Consider the following 27,590-nt stretch of genomic DNA (forward strand, 5'->3'; position numbering starts at 1 on the left):
GGGATTTGAACTCAGGACCTTCGGAAGAGCAGTCAGTGCTCTTACCCACTGAGTCATCTCACCAGCCCCGAGTCTATTTCTTTGAGGTTATGTGTTATGGGAAATGTATAAAACCAATATCAACAACAGCGAGAAGAACATAGAGAAATTTTCTTTAAAACAATTGATATATTTCAGCTAAAAAGACCAGTTTTTAAGGAAGAGAACAGAATGATTCATGCATCTTAATTTGATTATCAAAACAAAAATATGAGTATAAAGTTGTATAAATTATCAACTTTCTGAAATGCCTGTGGACCACAGATGATGCGGTGGTACTGAGGATCCTAGGTGTGTCTGTGTTAGCCACAGGGCTAAATCTGTAACTCAGTTCATATAAACATTTTCTTCTTCAAAGACCTTATCCTCAAAACTTAGTGATTCTTTTAAAATAGTAGCTTTAAAGTGTTCTTTGTATAAAAGAGAGACCCATAGGGTCTCTGTAGGAGCTGCCAGACATAAAGAAGCTTAATCTACTGTGAACTAGTATTTTTAACATAACTTTTGCAAATTACCTTTATAACCTTTTATGGCAGAAATAATGCAAAAAATATAAAAATAAAAATGGCTCTATAGTCCCAATTTTCACTTCCCTTTGGAGTGTGGTTATTAATAGTTGAGTGGACTGATTCTTTAAATGATTCATTCACTCACCAAACATGTACTGAAAAATTCCTATACATCAAGCTTGGTCAGTATTATGGAAATTGAAAGGTGATGGAATTCAGAATCTATCAGGGTCGACAGATACATGTCTGAGATAAAAAGCCATGACATAGGATTTATGCCAGAAATGTGAGTGTAGTTCCATCACAGTGTTCAGGCAGAGACTTCATTCTTCATACACTAGAAGATAAATGCCCATACTAGTCTGCAGAAGAAGGCTGATTTTTATTTCTGATAAGTTCAAGCTCAGATCTGAAGTCTCTGCACTTGTTCTTTTAGTATCTTTGCTTAAAAGTATATATATCCCTCAGGAGGAATTCCCTTTGAAAATACTGTTTGGAAAAATCACCATTACTCATGTATTAATTATTACAGCATCCCACTTTGTCCTGCATAGAACCTGGTTATAAAGACCAAAGCTTAAGTGACATATTTACAAAGATAGAAACTTCTCAAATGTATTATTTCCACAATTTTGTCCCAACCAATATAGTGCTTAATGATACCTTTTAAACTGTCCATATACATACTTCTTAAAGTCTCCTAATATTTCAATGATGATAACTATAGATTTCTTCAAATAAAAAGTTAAATAACTATTCAGTATGTTATGTGTTTACTAAGTTGTGAAAGAATGAATAAATAAATTGCATAAAAATATATGCAAAAAAATCTACAAGTAGTATTGCATTGGGATACCTCAAAATGAAATATATACTGTCTGTGGAAAAATTCATAATGTTATTATCTGGATTCTTAGATTTTGGTTTATTATTTATGACAATTAATATATTCCATTTTTAATTTTTAATCTTTTTTTCTGTGATGGTATTTTTCAAAGACAAGGAAGGTACATATCAATAAATATTTAATAAATTTAGTGGTCAGTGTTTATTTATGAGATATTTTTACAGGTACCTGAAGGTCTAAGTAAAGTACTGACTCCCATTGGCAAGTAGGAGATTCTGAGTGGGGATGTATTTTCCCTCCACACACAACTCTTGGCTCTGTCTCTTGCCTGCTGGTCGCACCAACAGGCTTTGGATTTCCCAAAGCTCTACCATGCAGTGAACACATTGTTCAAGAAAATCTGACTACATAAATCCATCTTGTTGGCTCTGCTTCTGTAGTTTATTCTGGTGAATAAATGTTTTAGGGGCTGCATGCTGTGATGATTCACAATAGTATAAACCAAAAAATTTAGTCCAAGCGAGACAAGTTACTCAGTATGCGTATGACTGAAAGGAAAACAGTGGAAACAAACTGCCAGGAGTAGGTTTACTGTCAGCAGTGGAAGACACTGGTGGGAATCTGCCTGCAGTTAAGTCCTTGTTAGCTGTGCTTTCATTGGCGCCGATGTATACTTCAGTGCTTTAGTTCTCAATAATGGCTCCCTTCTCCTGTCCTTAACTTAATTCTGTGCAGAAAGCCTTGGGTATCTGTTTAATGGTTCCAGACATGTTTGGTGGGCACTCAAGCATATTTTATCTAATGATGGTAGTCAGGCTTCTTGAACAATCACTACAGCAATAAATTTTTAGTATTGATAAGTTATCATTTAGCTCTCAGTTTTACAATACCTCTATCTTTTGTCTTCTTAGAAATTCTAATGGTAATACCGTTACTATAAGTAGGGTAATAGATAACTAAATATGTACATTGTTTTGAGGTCCTAGTCTCTGACGTGAAATATATTTAGTTGAAGTGTTTCTGAATATGGTAAAATTAGATATTAACTCAGTGTTTTATTTCCGAATAGAACTTATATTTTACATTTTCTAACAAAGGACCATATAAAATATAAAATGAAAAGTAGTCAAGGAGAAAAGTGCATTTTTCACACTGTGGTAATTTGAATGAGAAATGTCCCCTGTAGGCTCAGGTCTTTGACTGCTTGGTTCCCAGGTGTTTGTACTGATATGGAACCATGACTAAGATGGAGCCTGCTGGAGGAAGTGCACCAGTCAGGGTGGGCTTTGTGAGTTTACAGTCTTACTCCACTTACAGTTTTCTCCCTTGTGTCTGTGTGTGAAGATAGCTTTAGCTTTAGCTCTGGCCAATTGCTGCCCTGTTTCCACCTCAGCTCTCTAACCATTATGAATAATCTCTCTGATCTGGGAGCTCAGATCAACTCTCTTGCATCCATTGCTTTTCATGGATTTTTATTGCAGAAATAGAAGATCAAATAATATGGACCTCTTTAATGATTCACTTAAAACATGAGGTTAACATCATCACGCTCTAACCAGTTTTTCTCTTGTTTTCTGTTACAGCTTTTATGATCATTGCATATGGTTTCCATATGATTATCAAATAATCTTTTGACTGAAAATGTTTACATAAGTGTTTCAAGTATGAAATTTTCATAAACACCTTTTGCCATTGAGTTTGAAATTTTGTGACTAGTAGATCAACTAAAATGACATTTTGTACATATCTCAGTTAAAACAGTATGAAATAAACTACATTACTGTACAATGCTAGTTCCCCACCCAGAAGGTACAAGCTTTTGTTTATATACTTGTTCATATTTTATAGGTTGACTTTGAATAGAGTTTAATGATGTATCCCTCTTTAGCCTCAGCTAAGTGGCCAGTAATAGGTGGGACAAAATAACAACCCTCATATTGGGAAAATATCTTTACCAATCCTACATCCAATAGAGGACCGATATTTAAAACATACAGAGTACTCAATAATTTAGACTCCAGAGAACCAAATAAACCTATTAAAATGGGGTACAGTGATAAATAAAAAATCTCAATTGAGGAATATAGAATGGCTTAGAAGTACCTAAAGAAATGTTCAATATCCTTAGTCATCAGAGAAATACAAATAAAAATGATGAACATATATGTTCCACTATGTTCATAACAACCTTATTTATAATAGCCTAAAGATGGAAACAACCCAGTTTTCCCTCAACAGGAGAATGGATACAGAAAATGTGGTACATATACACAATAGAGTACTACTCAGCTATTAAAAGTAATGACTTCATGAAATTTGCAGGCAAATAGAAGGAACTAGAAAATATCATCCTAAGTGAGGTAATACAGTCAAAAAAACACATGGTATATACTCACTGATAAGTGGATATTAGCCTAAAAGCTGAGAATGCCCATGATACAACCCACAAACCATATGGAGCTTCAGAAGAAGAAAGATCAAAGTGTAGATGTTTTTATCCTATGTAGAATCAGCAATAAAATAATCCCAGGAGGTAGAAGGAAGAAGGGACCTGGGAGGGAGAGAGGAGGGGGGAGGAAAAAAGGGGAGGAAGCAGGAACAGGTATTGGAAAGGACACAAGAGAACTAAAGTGGGTCAGAAAATTGAATATAAACATGTAGAAGTGAGTATGAGAAACAAGGGGTAGACACTAGAAAGTCCCAGACTCCAGGGAAGTGAGAGGCTCCCAGGAGCCAATGGCAATGACTTTAGCTGAAATACCCAATAAAGGGGAGATACAACTGTAGAGACTACCTCCAGAAGAAAGGCAAGGTCCCCAGTTGAGGGATAGTGCCACCCACACAACTCAAAATTTTTAACCCAGAAATGTTCCTGTTCAAAGGAAAGGCAGAGACAAATAAAGGAACAGAGACTGAAGGAAAGGCCATCCAGAGACTGCTCCACCTCTGGGATCCATCCCATCTGTACACACCAACCCCCTATATTATTGCTTGCTGACAGGAGCCTAGCATGACTGTTCTCTGACAGCCTGATAAAACAGATGTAGATACCCACAGCCAACCATCTGTCTGAGCTCAGGGACCTTAATGGAGAGCTAGGGGAAGGACTGAAGGAGCTGAAGGGGATTGCAACCTCATAAGAAGAACAATATCAACTAACTGGACCACCAGAGCTCCAAGGACTAAACCACCAACCAAAGAGTACATATGGAGGGAGCCATGACTCCAGCTGGATATATAGCAGAGGATGGCCTTGTCCGGCATCAGTGGGAGTGGATGGAGGCTTGATGCCTCAGCATACAGGGGTGCAAGAAGGATGAGGCTGGAGTGGATGAGTGGGTGGAGAAGCACCCTCATAGATGCAAATGTGAGGGAGGAGAAGTGAGATGGGATGGATTGTTTGTGGAGGGGTAACCAGGAAGGATATATCAATTGAAATGTAAATGAATAAAATAATTAATAAATAAAATATTAAGAAAAAAGTACTCAGTGAACTAGGTACATAAGATAATAAAGAGTCTTATTCAAATTAAAACACTGAACTATGCTACCTTATAAACTATCAGTTATCCTCAAATCCTTGCCATTAAGGACTAAAAGAGTTGAAGAGTTTTGCAAACCTATAGGAAGAACAACAATATCAACCAACCAGACCTCCCAGAGCTCCCAGGGATTTAGCCATCAACCAAGGAGTGCACATGGATCCAGCTGCCTATGGAGCAGAGGATGGACTTGTCAGGAATCAATGTGAGGAGTGGTCCTTGATCCTATGAAAGTTCCATAGATGCCCCAGTGTAGGGGAATTGAGGGTGGGGAGATGGGAGTGGGTGGGTGGGTGGAGGAACACCCACATAGGAGCAGGAGGAGGGAGGTTTCTGGGAGGGGGAAAAACCAGGAAAGGGATAACATTTGAAATGTAAGTAAAGAAAATATTCAATAAAAAAGGCAAGAAAATGAAAATGAAATCCATTCCTTGTACCCTCCACTTGTATACGCAGTATACATGTTTCTATGCCCAGCACATTAAAACAGTAGCTTATTTAGTGGAATTAGTCAAAATGAACATTGTCTCTCCATGACCTAAGCTTACTTTAATCTTTTTTCTCTTCTCTGATATGAATTGGCATTGCACATTTTTAAAACCTACTTGATGAGATATGGTCACAAGTCTTGAATGATAGTTAATCATCATTTAATCTTCTACAATATCTTGAGTATATTATACAGTTAACATTTTCCAAGGGAGATGTTTTCAAATGATGTTAGAAGGAATTATACATGTATTTTTCTCACAACTAATATCCTCATTAGCTTAGAAAGGCCTAATCCAACTCGCCAAGATTTTACAATCATATCATTTTGTCCTCCAGAGACTTTGTGTTACATCTTCTCCAGATAAAATTCTTGTGCACTGTAATCTTTCTTATTACACTGAGCTCTTATGTCTGGAGTATTGCCAACTATTTAAAATGATTATGTATTTATGCAGTAATAGATCCACTCCCCAATGTATCAGTTATTTTTCAGACAAGTAGTACCTTTGGGGCTCCTGACCAGGGATTTTAAAAACATAAAAAAAATTTTTTTAGTTTTCCCTTTGAACAGCTCCACTAATGAATAATTTTAAATCACCAAAAGAGAAGTGTGCTGAAGGTTTATGTCAGAAATAGGAATTTCCCAAGTTCTCAATGTGTCAGGTAGAAGCAACTTTAAGGCTATACATATCTGTTATATACCATTGAAAGTACCAACAAAAGGTTCTGGGTTATCTAACTACAGAACCTACTGATGGATATAGTTCGAAGGAGAAATTCAACTTATCACACTATGCTATAATTGCTTAAAAATATCATAAAACAAGAGGAGGTATTTTTGTGACTTTGACTTCATCCTCAAATGTATTTCTAAGTTCATTTCTGAACTAAACCATTGCATTTTCTCATTAAAGAAACAAAATGCGTGTAAATGTTTTCCCATTGAGACTCTAAAATCAATGTTAACGTGCTGACAATGTTTAAACACAAATAGCAAATTAATAATCATTCACAAATAAGGTAATTTGCACTGGGAATAGCCCTCCTTAAAGAAATAGGTTCATCTTAATTATGAAAAATGCAATATTATGTGGGTAAAATTTGGGTGGGTTTAATTTATTGAATGATTTGATTCTTTTGATATTTAGTTTTAGTATTCTTTGTAGATCTAGATAGTAATCCTCCATCAGTCCATTATTTCTTCCCTAATCCCAGAGGCTCTCTTTACTCAGCTGATTGTATGTCTCTTTTGTAATTTATCTTATCAGATTTTATTTTATAATGTTTAGTTATTATCTTCTTGAAGCCTATTCTTTTCTAAAGATAGAGAATGGGAGTAGGCCTAGATAGGAGGGTAGTTGGGGAGGAACTGGAAGGAGCACAGGGAGGGGAAAATATGATCATGATATATTGTGAAAAAAGAAAACAGGGAGAATATGTTTCAATAAAAGAAAAACTAAAACCAAACCAAAACAAAACAATAACAATCAAACTTCCCACCTTCATACAGTTCCGTTTGTCAAAGCTTGCTGTTATTTTCTAGGCTTTTGAAGCCTTGTTCAGAAAGATGTTCTTAAGGTACAGTATGAAGTGATTCACATGCAATAGTTTCAGATATGCCTCTGACGCAATTTAAATTGTGATTTCTGATAGAGATCCTGTTTCCTTATCATTTATGCCTACCTAGTAAAGCTATCATTTCTTTAGTATATATTTTGGTACCTTTGTCAAAACACTAATAGAGGGGCTGGAGAGATGACTCATCAGTTAAGAGCACTGTCTGTTCTTCCAGAGGTCCTGAGTTCAGTTCCCATCACATGAATTTTTACCACATGGTGATAAAAACCATCTATATCAAGATCTGATGCTCGCTTGTGGTATGCAGGTGTACATGCTATTAGATTATTCATACATAAAATAAATAAATCTAGAAAAACACAAATGGACTGTTTTTAACAATATTCTGTTCTCATATGCTCTAATTTAAAAGATATATTGTGTTTCTTCTAGAATTATATAAGATGATTAGCATTTCAAATATATGTATATTTTAATAAACAACTTTTGTGGAGGATCAATGAAAGACTATTTATGTGGAGATCAGATAATGACTCTCAAGAGTTAGCTCTTGACCTAATGTGAGGAGTGAACTCACATTGTCAGTCATGCATAGCAAACATAATATGCTGAGTGTCTCAGCAGTTTGGGTGAATGAACTTTTAAACTGGCTGTATGGACTTTGAGATTGATTGCTTGAATTGTAAATGTTGTCATTGGAAATTTGATGGAGATAAAAGTCTATTTATAGACTAGTTCCTGTATTATTACTTTATCACAATATTAACCTTCAGAATTTTCTTTTTTCTAATTCTTTTCTATTTATTCTAAGGTTTGTTGAAGTTTATTCTGACATGAATGGAAATATGAAAGCACTTTACATGCAAATATAATAAAGTTCAAAGTGCTGTTTCATTGCCAATGAATTTCATCATTTGGTAGATTTAGTCCTAAGTATCTGTAAAGCTATTGTGAATATAATAGGTTTAATAATTCTATCCTTAGCATTACTTTAAATATGTGAAATAGCATGTAAACTCTATTTGATTTTGTATGTTGATTTATATAATGCTACTTTACTGATTTTTTTGTCAGACTCAAGGCAATTGTGTTTTTCTGAATTTTTAGTATAGAATGTTATGATTTTCATTAGGGAGTTTAATATAGATTCGTACTTTCTTCAAACAAAGATAATTCTACTTCTTCCTTTCCTATACATATTTCCTCTACTTTTCCTCTTGCATTTCTTACTGTAAATGACTTCCAGCACTTTATGGACAGGGTGAATAGAATTCACAATTGTGTCTAATTTCTCATTTCAGAAATAATATTTTCAAGTTTTCTTCGTTTTCTGTGTATTTAGCTTCATCTTTTTCTTCTCTGAATATATTATCTTCTTTGTTAGCCTAAATCTTTTTATGTATGTCCCCATAAAAGAAACGATTATCCTGCTACCTTAGCATACTATAGTGTATATTTAATTTACCAACAAATATACTTTCACTGAACTCAAGCAGAGAGAATAATAGCTATTGTTAAATAGTGTATTTATTTTGTCTTATTTTTGTCCCATAGCACCATGAGCATAATTTAAAGTTATTTGGGTCCTGTTTTTCATGAGATATCTCATCGAAAGACAAACAACATGTTTTCCCTATATTTATGAATTTAGAGGCAGTTTAACTCTTGACTTGAAAAGTGTAATTAAGAGTCTGAAAATTCAAGCAATCAAACCTCAAGTCTTGTATCCAGTTCAGTGAAATTTTCAGCAATTATTTTAAGAGATAAGCAGTCTGCTCTTCATTTTCACACTTCTTTATGAGTTACTTTTATTTGATGCCAGCCAGACCTCTCATAGATGATTTTGGGTGAAATGCCACTTACTTTTAATCATATTGATGTTGAAATTTTCTGTTGATATTCCCTTGAAGATGGTTTTCACTCATAGTCAATGCTTATTCCATAGCATGACAAAGAATGTCAGAATTAGAATTGGTCTATTGGAATTACAAGGTCAACAGTCCTGAGTTTACAGTCATATCATCTTCTAAATTATATGCTTTAAGTTGTTTCTTTTACATTTTTAAAATGCAAGTTCTCAAGTGTTCCTACATTTTAATGTAAATAGTTCCTTTAAACCTTTTGATTCAAAAATCATATAATTCTGTAACATATGTTTTACATTTTAGCACATGTTATCTTTTTGCTCATTTCCAACTTCCCTTCCTGGCCTAACAAATACATTTATTTGTGTGTGTGTGTGTGTGTGTGTGTGTGTGTGTCTGTGTGTGTGTGTGAATTCATTAAAAATTGAGAGTGTGTTAGGAAACACTAAAGAGAAATGAAAATAGCAACAACAAAACCAAAACAACAGTGTGGGATGAATAGATTATGTGGAAACTGTTTCTACCCTGCCCTGTCAATTACTAACCATTTCCATCACAGTATCTAATGTGTTGAGTACCTTCTTTCTTCACTTCACCCAGTGACTTCATGACAGATCAAGGTATCAAACTATCCCAGTTCCACTAAAAGAAACACTGTCAATTCAGTTTTACCTTAAGGTATAGACTTTTATGTGGATCTCCATGTGCATGTGTTCATATGCATATACACGGTATAAGCTTGCATATGGAAGCCAGAGATTACAATTGAGTGCTTTTGTGACTTTTCTCACCTTATATAATGAGAAGCAAGCTCTCTCACTTGCAACCAGAACTTGATGATTCAACCAGTTTAGCTAGCCAAGTTGCTCCTGAGATCCCCAATTTCTGCTTCCTGAGTTCTAGCATTATATGCAGGCTGTGATATCTGCTAGACTTTTACATCAGTACAGGGTATTTAAACTCTAGTCCTCCTGCTTTTGAAGCAAGTAATTTTCCTGCTGAGGTATTCCAATAAGAGGGTTAATAAGTATGTTAACATTTGCAGCTCAATCTCCTTTTTTCCTTTAGTTTGATTTCAGAGCATACATATATAAATACAAATATATATGTGCTCTGATATGATTCATGCTGTTACTTCAGATGATTTTTAAGAATATCAGAACTTCTTAAAAAGGCAATATAGAATTTGATAGCATGGGTCATAGACAAGAGAACCAGAGATTAAAAATGAGGTTCATTGACCTTAAGTGGTATGCTTTCCATTAGAATAGTTATAAGAGGAAAAGCATAATTATAAGAGGATTAATTGATTGTAAAACAAGATAATGTTTAAAGCAGAACAATAGTACTGAAGAGCATCTGTTCATTACAGACTATGCGGGGTATTATTGATTGACCCATGTAAGTCATGATTGCTGAGAAGAATTTAGAAGATGAGTGGGAATGTTGCCAGGACTATGGCAAAGGAATTTCTTTAGACATTGAGAAGGCAAAAATGTCAAGAAGACATTATCTACTTAATAATCTACATTGACTTCACTAGAGACCACAGTGAAATGAAACCTCAACTTTGTAAAGTCTGGCAAAAAGCTTCTGAGTGTAAGTATTGGTTAGGAGTCATTATTTTATTGCATGCTGATGTTGTTGGGATTGTTAAATTTATTGGTGTAGTGCTGTAGTTTGCAGCTATACACTAGAACAGCAGGGGCAAGAGCACTAGTGGCATTGAGAGTGAGATTGGCATAGATTTGCACCTTTGTTAAACTCTTCATTGATGACATCTTCATTGATGAAAATGTCTTATCACATCTCTTTAAAAATTTTCAATGAACTACTCACTTGCAGGTCCTAAAAATGGAACCTTTCCTTCTGTTTAGTGTATACATTAAAGTGGATGCCAATATAATAATAGTGAGAATGAAAGTAGTACCCAGTTCCCTTTTCCACTTTATTCTGAATGGAAAAATATCATCTAACATATTTACTTAAATAATATCACAAATGTTTTAGTAAGTGATATACATTATTAAATGTATATCCATTTGGACAAAGGACAGGAAGAGGTGAAGAATCATGTACAAGTATAGGTTGAGAGACTTTTCCTAAATCTCTATATTCGGTAGAGAAATGGATCAGAGGTTAAGAATCCTTGTTGCTCTATCAGGGGTTCCAGGCTCAGTTCATAGAAGGAAGATGTGGGCTCACAACCATCTGTAACTCCAGTTACAGGGGATCTGCTGTCTTCCTTTGGCCTCCACAGACACCAGGGATGTTTAAAGTAGACAGATGTATATGCAAGCAGAACACCCATACCCATTTTGAAAAATCTCTTTTTTTATTTTATTTTTTACTTTTTATTTTTAATTGGATATTTTCCTTATTTATATTTCAAATGTTTTCCAATTTTCAGGTATACCCCTTCGAATCCCCCTATCCCATCTCATCTCCTCCTACCTCTATGAGGGTGCTCCCCCACTCCCCCACCAACTCCTGTCTTCCTGCCCTGGCATTCCCCTACACTTAGGCATTGAACACCCTCAGGGCAAAGGGCTACTGCCCCAGCTGATGTACAACAAGGCCATTCTCTGCCATATATGCAGCTGAAGCCATGGGTCCCTCCATATGTACTCTTTGGTTGGTGGTCCAGTCCGTGGGAGCTCCAGGGAGTCTGGCTAGTTGACACTGTTGCTCCCCTCATGGGGCTGCAAATCCCCTCAGTTCCTTCAGTCCCTTCTCCAACTCCTCCATCAGGGACCTTGCTCTCAGTCCAATGGTTGGCTGCAAGCATCCACCTCTGTATTTCTTAGGCTCTGGCAGAGTCTCTTAGAAGATAGCCATATCATGCTCTTGTTAACAAGCACTTCCTGGTATCCACAATAGAGTCCAGGTTTGGTGACTGTATATGGGATGAATCCACAGGTAGAGCAGTCTCTAGATGGCCATTCCTTCAGTCTCTGCTCCACACTTTATCTCCATATTTCCTCCAGTATTTGTTACCCCTTCTAAGAAGCACTGAATCATCCACACTTCGATCTTCCTTCTTCTTGGGCTTCATATGGTCTGTGAATTGAATCTTGGGTATTCTGAACTTTTGGGCTAATATCCACATATCAGTGAGTGAACACATTGTATGTTCTTTTGTGACTGAGTTACCTCACTCAGTATGATATTTTCAAGATCCACCCATTTGCCTGTGAATTTCATGAAGTCATTGTTTTTAATAGCTGAGTAGTATTCCATTGTGTAAATTTACCACATTTTCTATATTTAATCTGTATCTGTTCTTCTATTGAGGGACATCTGTGTTGTTTCCAGCTTCTGGCTGTTATAAATGAGGTTGCTATGAACATAGTGGAGCATGTGTCCTTATTATATGTTGGAGCATCTTCTGGGTATATGCCAAGGAGTGATTTTAAATTATTACTTAATTTAAATTTCTGACTGTTATATAAAATATAAATGTAGTATAAGTTGATGGGGTATGAGGTGATAACTCAATACATTTATATATAATAGATATTAATGTATAGATATAAATGTTTATGTGTGTGTTACTTATTCTCACACATTTAAATTAAGATAGAAATATTGTTGCATGTTATTTATCATACTGATTTTCATTGCTTCTTTGTATTTTCAAAGGTTACACTTATTTTGCTTTTCCTGTAATTATACTGTTCTTTTTAGATACATATGTATATGGCTTCCAGTTTTTTGGGTTTTTGTCTTGTTTTGCTTTATTTTTTATTGGTTTTACTAGGATTCTTGAGTCTGCTAACAAGTGTGCCTTTGTGTTTATATCTGTTTCTTTGACTTTCCTTGGATTATTTACTTCTGTTTTTATGTTTTCTCATATATAAATATAACAATTTTGTTTTTTCATATATGTCATATTCTATTACATTAATTAAATTATTAATGTTATTATTATTATTTCCTAGATGCCCATTTCTTTTCTAACACGAGACAGAATGGGGGTGGTTCCCAATGGGAAGGGAGCTGGAGAAACCTAAGAGAAATACAGATAGAGGAAACTGTAATCAGAATATATTGTATGGAAAAAAACTATGCTCATAAACAAAAATATCTGGTTTGTTCAGATTTTCCAATTATTCATTATCAGGTCTCCTTTATTTTCTAATTTTTAAAACATTTTATTTTAAATATAATTTCATCACTTTCCCTCAAAGCCCTCACATATCCCCTTTTCCAAAGCCTTAAATGTTGCTCTTCTGGCTGGGCAGTGGTGGCATACGCCTTTAATCTCAGTACTTGGGAGTCAGAGGCAGGCAGATTTCTGAGTTCAAGGCCAGCCTGGTCTACAGAGAGAGTTCTAGGACAGCCAAGGCTATACAGAGAAACCCTGTCTAAAAGAAAACCAAAAAAAAAAAAAAAAAGTTGCTCTTCAAATTGATAGCATTTTTTGCCAGTTGTTACATTTAGATATATATGTACATCTATGCAAAATAAATAAATAAACACAACCTGCTAACTCTGTTGTTTGTGTGTACATGGTATGGGTTCTGACTATTCTGAGTGGACAACCAATAATGTGTCTTCCTCCTTGGGAGAATCTCTCTCTTTCTCTCTCTCTCTCTCTCTCTCTCTCTCTCTCTCTCTCTCTCTCTGTCCTTTCCCTCAGCTGTCTGTAGTTTGTTGTTCGGTATTGAGACCCAATGAAATTTTCCATTCTATATTAGCATGTCTGTATTACTGTCATTGCTTAGGTCTTCTTCCTGTAGCCATTTCTATCAAAGACCTTTTTTTTTTTTTAAATAGAAATCCTGTTATTTATGCTCTTACAATTCTCTGCATCCTTTTTCTTAGTGTTTCTTGAACCCTAGATTCAGGAAATGTGATATAGCTATATTTATTTGTTCTTGGCTTCCCATGGACTTTTATCTCTCTAGTATGTCCAGTTGTGATTCTGTCTTATGCTCTACATTTGCTGTCAAGAGCAAGTTCATTGATGAAGGGTGGTGACAACTCCACTTACCTGTGATTTTATAAGGATAAACTTTAGAGTCTTGTTAGGAATTTTGCTGGTATAGCAAAGTGGTCAGAGTATATTATCTTCTAAGATCCTTCACTTATTTAGTCCTTGAAAATTGACTAAGTTTCTAGTAGCAGGCATGATTCTATCCTGCTGAATGGGCCTTCAATTCTATTAAACCACGGTTGATTACCACCAACATGTAAGTCCAACTTATTGTGTGTTTACTAGTCATTTTTGTGGTTCATAGACTTCCTAGCTGGGTAAGAGTATTAATTGCTTTTTTTCTTGCATCTTGCATAGTATTTTCTTGAACCATGGAAGCTAGACTATAGGAAGAGGGTTTTAGATTAGAGTGTACTCAAATTTTCGTGAGTTGCATGTATTAAGTATGTAGCATCTTCAACAATAAAGAATTACCCTCACTCTCTGAAAGTCATCCAAGAGTAACATCAAACATCAATTTTTATTGTTTTTGGAATCATTTTGACTACACTGACCATCCATACTAAGAGAGATTTCTTGTGCATGATCCTTGGGGTTTTGTTAGTCTATGAGTTTTGTAGTGATCCCTATATTCTTTCAAATGTGAATTTTGAGCTATACCAATTACTTTGTTGATCCTCATAGAAGCAGGGTAAGACGGGATGGGATAGAAGGTTTCTTGGAGGGGAAACTGGAAAAGTGGATAACATTTGAAACGTAAATAAATTAAATATCCAATTAAAATCAGTTCAGGATACTAATCATCAAAGAGACTCTCACTTTGAATACATTTGCTTTAACATGATTTTTATATTCTGTTTCTGAAAACCATTTATATTTATAAATGCCTATGAAAGCTATTTTAATTAAATAAAACCATATGACTTCTCTTGTATTGGATTTGATTTATAAGAGGGAAAGTTCGAACAATATGTATTGGATCAGAGGGACCTTTCAGATGTGATAACTGACCAGTTTACTTAAGGGATTTTCCTGGCTCCTATACTCTCATACTCTAGTGCTGGCATCATAGGTGTGTTCCATACATGGTTTATTATGTGTATGTCAGAGATCCAAACTCAGGTTCTCAAGCTTGCCCAGCAGGGACACTACTCAATGAGCTGTCTCTCTCAGACCAAGAAAACATTTCTTGGTTTGGACTCTTACCCAAAGATTTGAAACTCAGGGCTCATATAGATATGCAAAAGATGCAAGACAACTTGATCTGGAGTAAAACAATTGTGTAGGTTAAACAGTATTGCTGGTAATGATCAACTTTTAACTCTTTCTTTGAAAGACTTGTCAGTTGTACTCCTTTATTCAGTTTGAGGAATAGAAGACCCAGTCTGGTCTGACTGGTTTGGAATGCCCTGTTTAATAAAGTAAAACTCTGTTCTCAAGTAGTTAGCAATACACCTTTCTGAAGAATCCTTATTTACTATCTTATGCTTATGCATAATTGGAAACATATATGATTAAAATTAAATGCACTTTAGAAATTGATATTTGAAATAGAGAAATTATGTAACAATTTACTAATCAAAATAGTTACCTAAATTATACCCCTTACTTGCCCACCTCCCCTTCTCTTAAGTCCATAAAAAATAACACAGCATTGTCCTAGCCCCTTGAGAACTGTTACTAATGTGGTCCTCTATCAACCTTAAAGAAATTTTTGTTAGTACTACCTTAGAAAATAGAAGAAAACTTCAGCATAGTACATTTGATTTGGTAAGCTGTAATTGTTTTTTGTTTTTGTTTTTTTTTTAATAGGCACTATGATTCCAAATGCATGGATACCTAGCATTTCAATTGCTAACCTTTCTAAACGTCACTGTCTGCAACATTATAATCTAAATATAAAATCAAGTTATTTCATTTCAAATACCTATACTGACACATCTTTGAAATATAAAGATTCAGTTTCCAGTGACCTAGTTTTAGCGTATCACTGTCTGGCTCACTGTAGCTTTTCCAAATCCTATTCCTGTGCTTACTGAGGCAGAGACAGCATGCTTGATTGTGTCAGTTCATAGCTGAATACGTTTAATATGGGAATCCATGCATTCTACTCACCGTTTATCTCCCTCTCTTCTTCTGTGGCAGATGAGCATAATGTACATATCTATTTTAGGTATTCCTTAGGTGTCATAGTGCCTTGAGCCACCTCTGATTTTAATATATATTGTAATTATTTTAGAAGAAAACTGAAAATTATAGTTCTCAAGAAATCATTTTAAAACAAAAGTGAATGCACTAACATTCATATAAATATATGATGTATATCAATATAGATTTGGATATGAATATAATAGTATGTTATGTTTTGAGTTATTCTCTGATAAGAATATATGCTTGAAATAGTATATTCTCAACAAATATATGTTGATCATGAAATCTAATTGATGAAGAATCTATTTACAATATAAATGAAATGCGATCAACTACTGCCTTCCACCAAGTTCCACAGGGTCAGGTTCCTACGGTAATCCATTTGCAACACCTCTCATTTACATAATAGTCCCTCCTTATTCAGACAGTTCTCATATCCTCAACTGCCTTGTCTTCCATGTGCTATGTCTTAATAGCAAATTCTTTCATGCACTAAATCCTAATATGTAAATTATATATTAGTGTTGAGCAAGGAAAGCTTTACAGTGGAGCTTTTGGAAACATTAAAGGCTTTATTCATCTAACAGGTGGATTTTCATATCTAAGCTTATTCCTGAAAAGCCACTGTTGGCATCCTTCGCAGTTATCAATTTATTATCCCGTGATGAAATGTTGTAATAGCATGAATTGCAGATCTTAATGAATGACTCATGCATGTATTGATTGGAGGAAACTTGATCTATGCTTTAAATATCATTATACATCTAGCCAGTGACTTCACTTGAAATTTCTTAAATAGCATAAATTATATGATCATATTCCCATCAGAGATTCTTTAGTTGATAACACTTTGTATATTTCCTTGATAGTTCATATGAATATGTTCCACAGGGGCTGGATTTCCAGTGGAAAAGCATCAAACAGTTTTTGCTTGCAAGCTGTAGTCCATTATATTATTAAGGGAATGACATACTTTGACACATTTCAGAGAATGAGTTTAAGTCATTTTTCCCACTTCTTTATTTCTGTTTCACCTTCACAGATATTTCCTTACTTTCTTCTCAATTACCAAACACAGTTACAGATTTGGAACTAACTTCTGTCATCTTCTCCTTACTGGAGTTTCTGGTAGCTCTAACTCTAAGACCAGCAGCAAACTCATATCTTGAAAGCTTCTTTGACTGTGTAAGAATTCCCAATTTCCTTTTGTGTCAGAAATCATAAAGAAAAGGTTAGATGTTGTATGAACCAGGGGGAAAGGTCATGCAATATGGAATATATGTAGCTATTATTGATCAATACTGATTTTAGAAGAGGAGGGTTTCAAGTATAATGCTTGAGTTATGATCATGGCTCCATTTAATAAGCCAGTTGTAATATAGTCTATATAAGCTATGGAACAATTTTATATTGATTAAGAAATATAGAGGTGACAGAATCCCTGCTATTATTATATTTTCTAAAGTATATTAATATACACTGAACCATACAGTTAATGGTAAAATTTCTTTCTTCAGAGTGAGTCATCCAAATAAATATTTATATGTTTTTAAGTTGTGATGCATTAACTAGATTAGCCAGTTAATACATATATAGTATACATTTATAATATATAAGATTTTGTCTTATTTTAATTAGCATGTAGGTATTACAAAATAGATTGAATTATATTCATTATTTCACTTGTGAAAAAGCTGAAGCATTGGCCTGTCATAAGTTCACAGAAAATTTGAGGCAGATTTTTAAAATAGTTAGAGCTAATGAATTTAATGTGCTTCTTTTTCAAGGGGTGACTGACGGCCTTTTATAACTTTAATTGTTGAAATAGGGGTTACTCTGCTAATTGACAAGTGACACAAGTTAATCAACTCAGAATGGGATTGCTGTGCCTGAAATTGTGCAGGATCAAGTTTCTGAATAAAAGGGATTTACATTGATCTTTGAAGACACTAGAGATGGGGTAGTTAGGCACACCTTACTGAGGTGAAATAGCATACCCAGAAAAATATAAAATACGAAGTTTAATAAATTTAACTTACTGAGTAGTCAATATTCTTTGAAGCTCTATAAATCCTAGTGTAATATTTTCTAATAGATTTTGATATTACTTTTGTTATATAAGGATATATTTACTTTGAGTTTTTCTCTCTTTTTCCCCAAATACATAGTATATTTAGTATTTTTATAAAGTAACTCCATCCCTTAGATTTCATAAAACACTTGTTTACTATTGCAAATTTATTAATGTAAATTGAGTTATAATATTAGTATCTGTCAAATGCAAATGGAAGTAGAAGTAGTCAGTATAAAGTCTATTAAAAATGTTTTGGTTGAAAGAAATGGCCAGTGTTTATAACAGTTTCAAATACTCAGATATAACTTTTATTTTCTTAAGTGGTATAGCATGTGTGAATAGAAATCAATCTATCATGATTATATTAAACTGCTTTAACATTTCCCACTTTAGTAGGAAAAAATATCCAAAACTGGGAATCATCTTCATTATCAAGAAATCAGGAGGTCCAGGAGATATTTGTTGAATGAAGTATTTGCTATGCAAACTTGAGACTACATTTCATTTCCATAGAGGCCATGTATTACTGAAGATTGAATCTAGTGCCCAGACTTTCTAGGCAAGTCCAGTACCACTGAGTCATAACTCCTAGTCTCTCATAGAACCCAGGTAAAAGAAATATTATTGAAATTGTGAAATTCTAAAGCTCAGTAGGAAATAGCAGAGAATTCTGGGCCAGTCTAACTAGGTAGACTAGCTGGAGCTGGCTAGCTCTCAGTTCAGTGAAAGACCCTGACTTCAATAAAGTGGATAGCAGTGAGGAAGTGAGGAAGCCACAGGCAGTTAGTCTCTAGGTTCTAGGATAAGTACTCAAATGTGTATGTACATCACCCACCTGGGCCGACATGCATGCAAATTCCTGCACACATGAACACACCCACACACTCACACGCGCACGCACACGTGCACACACACACCACTCATACATATAAGACCAGTTCAACCTGCCAGCCAATAACCAACCAACCAATAAACACACAAAAAACAGAAAATGAGGAAATACACATTTGGTTCTAAGGCAACTGATGTTGCCACAACAATTACCATAGACAAATCTCCAGTTACACTTTGCATGTGCATCTGCCAATCTTATGGGTTTGTTTGCAAGAATCATATCAGGCTTTGCCCTGCATCTCCCCACTCAGATGATACCCTTTGACTTGTAGCCAGTATGATTCAGTTCTGTCTTCAGTGTGATTCTTTGTTGATGGATTTAGGATGAGTGTCCTCTCTCTAGATTCTTGCTGTGATTACATCTATGTGCGTCCTTCTTTTGTAAGTCAAGTAACCTTCACAGTTTGTATAAAGTAGGGTCCAGTTATATCTTTGGGATGGTATTAAGTCCAGTGTAGTCCTCTCTGACTCAAACCATTACAGTATTTTACTTTCTACCTATGTAAATATTGCTTCTTTAAAAACATCATTTTATCCCACAAATTTTAGAAAAATTTCAGTTCTCTCTATTTTAAATTTTCTCTATATTTGAAGACTCTCATATATATATATTTCTGTTAGCATCTCATTTTCTGAACTCTCAGGAGTAGTAAGCATAACTTCAGAGCAGTGTAGGCATCGTTGAAATCTTACACTTTGAAGTAAGCAAGAAATGACTGGATACTTTAATTATCAAATACAGAATAAACAGAACTAATACATTCATCACTAATGAGATACACAAAATATGAACATTAGTTAACTCAAATTATGAGGGAACTTTTTCAATCTTTCATTCATGCCCCTTTAGAATCTTCTTTGAAAAAAGACTGTTTATAGTACTATGTTTTGCAGAAAAAGAAAAAGCAATTTAGACCAATTGTATGAAGAAGAGAATTTAGACCAATTGTATGAAGAAGAGATACAAACACTTTATCTCATATTTACTCTGTTATGCTCATTATTAATGCATGATGATAGGAAATGTATATGCATCATAAAAGTTTGAAATAATTCTCTCATTTTTACAGCTTTTCTGCAGCCTAAAACAATATTGCAGAATTAGTTACATGTCTACATGAATAGTTGACCCAATTGAGTTATGCTAACACTTTTGGATAACATAGAAACTCTGTGTTTGCTATGCACATTCCTTAACACAAGGGGAATTCTGAGGCAAATTAAAAGCTTTAATTTCTAGGTTTTTTTTTTTTATAGAGTCTCACATCTAACCATAACCTAAGGAAGATTGTTGCCAACTTTTTTTTTTATATCACACCTGTCATGTGGCAAAAATAGCTGGCAATTCAGTAAGAAACCTAAAGAAGTACCTTGTTTAGTGTCACATTTGCAATATAGAAAGGCTGTCATGACCTCTGTGAAAACATGGCACAATTTGGTGAAGATTAGTATATTAAGAGTAAAAAGAATTTGAAAGGAACTATGTGGTAATTAATTCTTTCTTTTCTAAAATGTATGAGTTAGTGTAGTACTTTGTAAATATTATTATTACTAATGTTACTTCCATTTGCCATCACATTTATTTGGCGGTATTTGCTTTTAGTTTTTAATAATAAAATGAAAGTTAAACTTAGTCACAGTGGCTTATGCCTATAATCCTGGTCCCCGAGAGACTGATGCAGGAGGATTGCTACAGGTTTGAGGCCAGCCTATATACAGATGTGTCTCCTTTATTATATATGGAGTTCCAGACAGGCTGACTGTACAGCAAGAAATTGTCTCAGAAATCCAAATTAATAAATAAAATAAATAAGGAAAATGCCAGGCCAGAGGTTTTGTATCACTCCATGGACTGTTTTGAGAAACTTCCTTATATATCTATAAGTCTGTGCACACTTACTGGCCAACTCATATGGCTAGTACAAAGTCTGAGCCCAACATTGGTGAAGTTCAATTGAATGTTTTGAGTCAGACATCCTCTTTAAAGGGACAAACTTAAGGTTGATCAAATTAGTATGTCTTATTTTATGTTTGAGAATGCCATCGAGATAATTTTGCTAAATAATTGTAGTTTGTTGATCAAAGCTGATATTAATTCTGGTCCATTAACACTAGTCCCCAAACGGAGGGAAAACAGATTTCTCAATGAGGTTTCCAAGATGCCATGAGACTTTTAGAAATTATCAATCGACCAGACAAATATGTGAAGTGAGTATTTTGCCAAAGTGCAGTGAAAACAGTGTAAGTCATGCTCAGTAACTTTGGAGGAGTCTCTGCAGGTTCCTGCAGAGATAAAGGTGTGCTAGGAAGAATTCCCTTGCTGTGGCAGTTACTCAAGAGAAGCAATTTGAAGAAGAAAGATACATTTGGGGTCCTGGCTTTAGAAACTTCAGTGTGGAGTCCTCTGACAACCTTATTCTGGGATAAAAGTGATTTGGAACAATACAGCTATAGTAGATTAACCATAAGGCAGCACATATAGGGCTGACAGAAAGGGAATGAATTACAAATTTAGACAAAAAGATAAAGTACTTTCTTACAGCTCAGAAGTGCTGGGTGCCATCTACAGCCGTGATGTGCTGCAGGCATCTCCATTTTGAAAGATAACTTGTTCAGTAGAGTTTCTTATTTGTGTAATTTTCTGGAAAGTGAAAGACAACTGCCCAGGTTAGCGTGTGTGTAGTTCTGAGCCACTCTTAGTGTGAGCCTTTCTTCAGGCAGTGTCCAGGGATGTGTTCTTTGACATTCAGATAAAAAAAAAACCTAAGTAAATGAAGACAGTTCTGCCAACCAGAGTTTAGTTCTGGTCAGATACTTGGCGCTCAGGGTAGCAGTGTTACATGGCTAGATAGCTCTGTGGTGTTAGAACACCCCTGAGCCAGCAGCTTGGGATTTAAGAAATTTCCCAGAGGAGGACCTACTCATTTTTAAATTACTTATGAATGGATTTAACTCCTCAATAATCAAGGCAAAATTTGAATGACATGCTGCTCGCTTTAGACTCCCATGAAACAGTGAGCCAAAGGGAATGCTCATGCTAAAAAACTGTTCCCTTTATATTTTTCCACCTGATTCTCAACATTTCTGATATCCCATGTTTAGGGAGTTCTTCCTTCTTAGTGAATGGAACCTTGTGCTACCTCAAAGACAAATGCTTTTGAAATCTTTTAAAGGTCTCTCAAGCACAGGTAGAGACCTAGCAACAGAAAAGAAGTAGCACCACAGGGCGCTAAGCTGCTGGTTGCCTTATGGGCATTTCCAAACACACAAGACAGTGTTCTACAGTAGCAGAAATAGTTTTGAGTGATTCGAAGGCTGGAAACTTGCATGTAAGAATAATTACTGGATCATAGGTTAGATTAGTAAACATGATAAATGTGAAAAATGTACATAAGTAGGTCAGTTACGAAAAGACTTATTTTCTTTCTTCCCATATGTACTACCAAAATTCTATGTGTATGCATTATTTTTAGGTTTTTACTCACATTGTGAAAGGACATGATAGGTGTATCTGAAGGAAAATTCACAAACTTTTATAGAACATTTTGATTGATAATTATTGTAATAGTCAGTGTTTTCAATTATTTATACTAATCATAGTCATGAGTCTTTAATTTACACTAGTTTGTAAAGAGCTTTGTGTAGATTGTGTCTCACTACTTAGGCATATAGTCTTTGGAGATAAAACATTGTGATTTCTTCTGATAAAAGAGTGATTCCAAGATGCAGTCCAAGATGAATCTTAGCAGTAAAACCCACATCACAGCTGTTGGAACTGAAACAATGAGGTTTGGAATTCCCCAAAGGAGCCAAAGTGAGGAAGAGGGATGCCTTCTGCAGAATGAACTGGAATTTCTTTTCTACAAATAGTGCAAATAGTATAAATAAATATCATTCTGACCTCTAGAATCCCAAATATTAATCCATTTTAATAAGTGCTGCAGCTGAAACAAATAAACCAAGGATTCTCTGTACTAAAACACAACATGATGCATATTCAAAGAAAACTTTTTGAAACATTGGAGACTGCATGTTGATTCTAAATAATAAGGCTTTAGAAGGTAGAGAGGAAAGATCAATTTTTAAACAAAGTCAGCGATGGAAAACAGCAGTTGACTAGAGTTTTATTCAAGATCAGAAGAGACAGAATATTACAGTTAAAATTTAGTTCAGCTTAAACTTCTAGATCAAGGTTAGCAGCTTTGAGAAACTATAGAGATTATAAGCAAGACCATTTAATGAGCATAGTGCTGATTTGGCTTTTGAGCTTTGGAAGCATGCTTCTTTTATAGAAATCCCTCCTCTACTAATTAAGACTTCTGATTTCAGTTATACCTGTGGCTTATTTTGATTTCACATAAATTCATACTAGTTAAAAATTCTTACTTTATCACATCTCATGGAGTGGCATGTGCAGATGCCACTGACGAAGTGATAAACCTTTCAGGAATTTCCTCCCAACACAATATTCTCTTTCTAATTTGATTTGGTGAACTAACAAATAAATATATAGATATATTTTGTAGTTTTGGCCATATGTAGGTTTCATAGTGTTCCTAGTTAACATGTTCTGGTTTATAATATATATATATATATATATATATATATATATATATATATATATATATATGTTAGTTAGTGAGGTTGGTAGGTAAGTAGAATTAACTAAAGCTTTGTATAAATGAAGAATGAGAAAAAAACCAACAAATTCTGGTCTTCATTGGTTGCCTATTACATTTCTGATGCTGTACCCTATATTTAGGTAGATCTTCCTTATCTTGGTAGCATCTTTTATTTTAATGCCTACAGCACCCAGTATTCCCAGGAGGTCTCCCATCCAAGTACTAACCAGGCCCAATCCTGCTTAGCTTCTGAGATCAGACAAGATCAGGCGCGTTCAGGGTGGTATGGCTGTAGACTTGGGTAGAATCTTTGATGACACCTCAAAGAAAGACTAAAAAACTTAGAAGTTTCTCAAGTGAAAAATAGTGAAACAAAAGAAATACTGTCGAGGGCTAAGCTACGCATTGGCCCAGGGTCTTTCTTAATCTGAGTAAGAAGTAGTCATATTCTTTTTTGCAGTATTTTTAAATGAGTAGCTTTCATTAAAATTTATTGTACCATTGTAATTGTGACTATCTGTGCTATCCTGCAGAAGTGAGGAATAGATATTGTAGGAAGTTATCATTTACAAAGGATAAATACTGAATTTTCAGCATGTGAAAAAGACCTCATGGCACAGCTCTTCTCAACATGAAACTGATGATATAGTTCACAGGCTGTACCTGCTCCAGTATTCCCAAAGAAAGCTGGAACTCTTAATGGCATTTTGGTGTTTCTTATGTTCTCAATATTGCTAAGTAGGAAAGGAAACATATTCAAAGTATAAGTAATGGTACCTGCTTTGCATCATCTTACTGTGCAGTAGGAAAAATAATTCATACCTACGAGACCGAAATAGAAAACACACATTCTATCCAACAGTGAAACTGTAAGAGACTGCAGTGGGAAAGACTGTGGTGGCAGATATTTGGCGAGTATTTTCTTAGTCCTTTTTCTTCCTGGTGTCTTTCCTCCTTCCTAGGAAATAAAGACTTATGCAGGCCCCAAGCCTGCATTTATAAAACTGTACATGATTACAGTGCAGAAATGAATCATTCTCTCTGTACAGTCACCCTTGAATATTTTGTTGAATCATAGCTGATAATAAGAGAAAGATGAATCCACATCTGACTGAGTCATCAGAAACATTTATTTGTAAATTAACAGATAACAATTAATGAAAAAGGAGGCCATGGATTTGAAAGAGAATGAAGATGGCCTGTGGGAGGGCTTGAAGATAGGGTACGAAAGGGAGAAATAATGTAATTGTACATCAAAAGTAAAACACTTTACATAAGATATATTTTGAGTAAATGCCATCTATGCATCTACATATAGATGACTTTAAGTGGGTTAGGTAATTAACTTGAATTTCCATCTTGCAGCTTCAGCAACTCAAGTCCTCTGTTTTCTTTAGATTGAGCTTTGTGTTGAATTCAATACCTTAAAACTTGCTGTGTTATATTTCTATTACCTTCAGCTTAGCTTTGTCTCCTATCATAAGATTGGTTTACAGGATCTATAGACTGATCCTGGTGACAGCATTAGCATTTTCTTTCCTTTTTTGCCCTTTGCTTTTAATTTAAATTAATAATGTGAGAACTTGTACATTGTAGTGTTTTCCTTATAGTGGTTTTGAATGCTTTCTGATTGCTCTGTTTATGTAACAAAGTTGTGAAATATTTTTATGGCTATATATTTAATGCCCCTCTGTCATCTACTTTGTTTTGCACTGTGTCTTATACTAAGATTCTTTCAGAGAACACAGTCTTAGCTAGATTTCCATTTGTAATGTTCACTGATGCAAATGCTTCAAAACTTAGAGTCTTTACTTATAGAACAGAAGTCTGACCCTTTCTGGTGGGTTTCTCTATTCTTCTGTAGTGTGTGTGTGTGTGTGTGTGTGTGTGTGTGTGTGTGTGTGTGTGCTCATGTGCATGTGTGCGTGTGTGTGTTTATGTGTGTGTGTGTGCATGTATATGCATAATGTGTATCCCTCTGGGTGTATATGTATACTATATAGGTATGTCTGTATGTGTTTTAGTACACACTTTAATCTGTGTGTTTATGTGTGCTGAAATGTGTGTGGGTAGTGAGGATGAAAGAGGAAAGCATTTGATCTCAACATACTATATTTATATTAGAGATAAAAATATGTGTGTATTAATTATTGAATAGTTTCTTCAATTGATGTGAAGCATTTCTAGCATTTCTAGCATTTCTTTGTGTCATTTTATTATATAAATCACCATTTGGATATCTGAGTTAGACAACATCAATGGCTTTGTTTTTTCCAAAACATAGATTTAACTTTTTCCTAAATTTTAATAATCATCATATTAAAATTAATGAAGAGTTTTTTTTTTACATGAAAGGACTTTCCATAGGTCATCCTATATCAGAATCTAAAGTTTTAGATTTTTGAACTCCAATATAAAAAGATAATTTTATTAGTCCTTACAATTTGCAATAAGTATATTCTAAAATGTATGAGTAAATTCTATTTTGAAAGAAAAGTATTTGTTAAATTTCTAAATATTTAACCATGTTTATTCTCAGTATAGGTCATACACTTGTATTAACACATACCAGTATATATTAATGAATGTTTAGGGAAGGATTACATCTCAGTGATTGTTAGATATCATCTCTATCTTCTGAGAATTCTTTCATATATACAAACGTAGAACACAGGACCATATTTTATATCATGTAATTCTCTGTGTAGTGCCCATCATTTCATTTGTAATCAGATGAAGAAATACTGCATGTCTCTCTGGGGACTCTGTAAATAATGCCTCTGTTGATCTAGAATGTGCAATGCAAAGCCTCTCAGATTGATCGTCAGAAATATAAGGCATAGCATATGAAGCCATACATGCAGCATTCTGACTTAAATTAAGTTTGGTAAAGATTTACATCAGTTATCTTTGATAACTGTAACAACAGTTTGGATCCAAGTTGAGTACATTTTTAAAGATTAATGCTACTATTTCACTTTGGTTGAAAAAAAAATGGTTCTGTAGCCTAACAACTCATCTTCAACAGGATGTTCAGAACTCTCCTAAAGTATTTTGGAAGACAAATTTCTGTATCTAGAGTACATGAATTCAGGTGTGTTTTGTATTTATTTTTGTTTTGTTAGATGTCTTTACTGGGTTACCTCATCATCATTTATTTAGTGCTATTGGGTGAGTTGTTAATGTATCGAACAAAGCAGAGAAAGCCTGAAATTCTACTGCTCTCCATATGAAATATTCTTTGTTTTAATGATGGAACTTTCCAGTTGCTCAGAAGAGCTTGATGCAGTCTTATGTGTCCTTAACCTCTGGGACTCTGGCCTGTTGCTGATCATTTCTTTTTTTATTTATTAATACTTTTTCTTTTTAACAGTCCAGTCTTCATCCCACTCCCGGTCTGCCTCTGACCATTCCACATCCCATAACTCTTTCCACTCAAACACCCCATCTCCAAGAGGATGTCCACATACTCTATTCACCACTCCACCAGACCTCCTCACTTCATCAGACCTCCCCATTCCCTGGGGCCTCAATCATTTGCTGAAATGATTGAAGATAGTGAATGATTAATTTTACTCAGCAATAGGTAGTAGACAGAGATAAATAGGATTGACATAGTCAAGCTGTTCCGGCATGAGTTAAAAATGTTGGAAAATTTAGAGAAATCAAGTGAAGTCTCTACACTGTGAAACATATTTAAAGAGATAAATGTCCCCTAGACCCTTGGAATCTGAATGAGGTGAGCCCATCTTTTCTACTAGTTATTGCTACCACATATAAAATTTATAAGTATAATAAGTTCAAAATGTTTATAATTGGGAAAATTCAAGTGAGAAATACTTTCATGGAATGGTTGTTTCCTCCCCCAGATCTTTCTTCCAGGTGCTTTAGTTGTTGTTAACATTAAACAATGTTAGTTTACATTTTATATTGCTGAGAGAGTCTGAATAGACTTTCATTCTCAACTACATGGTATATGGAATGACAACTACATAGTTTTATGAACTTCTTTATGTTGTTTCCTTGAGAATTTCATAT

General features: G+C 34.7%; 1 protein-coding gene and 1 non-coding gene across 3 annotated transcripts in view; one reads left to right on the forward strand and one right to left on the reverse strand.

The window, feature by feature from the left end:
* Grid2 (glutamate ionotropic receptor delta type subunit 2) overlaps positions 1–27,590 on the forward strand; it is a 1,405,618-nt gene that overhangs the window by 115,165 nt on the left and 1,262,863 nt on the right. The gene's annotated exons all lie outside the window — the stretch shown is intronic.
* Positions 23,731–23,849, reverse strand: LOC116100043. Its single transcript, XR_004122414.1, has one exon. It is a non-coding gene; the product is annotated as a 5S ribosomal RNA (ribosomal RNA).

Source organism: Mastomys coucha, unplaced genomic scaffold, assembly GCF_008632895.1.
Source record: "Mastomys coucha isolate ucsf_1 unplaced genomic scaffold, UCSF_Mcou_1 pScaffold20, whole genome shotgun sequence".
Taxonomy (NCBI): Eukaryota; Metazoa; Chordata; class Mammalia; order Rodentia; family Muridae; genus Mastomys; species Mastomys coucha.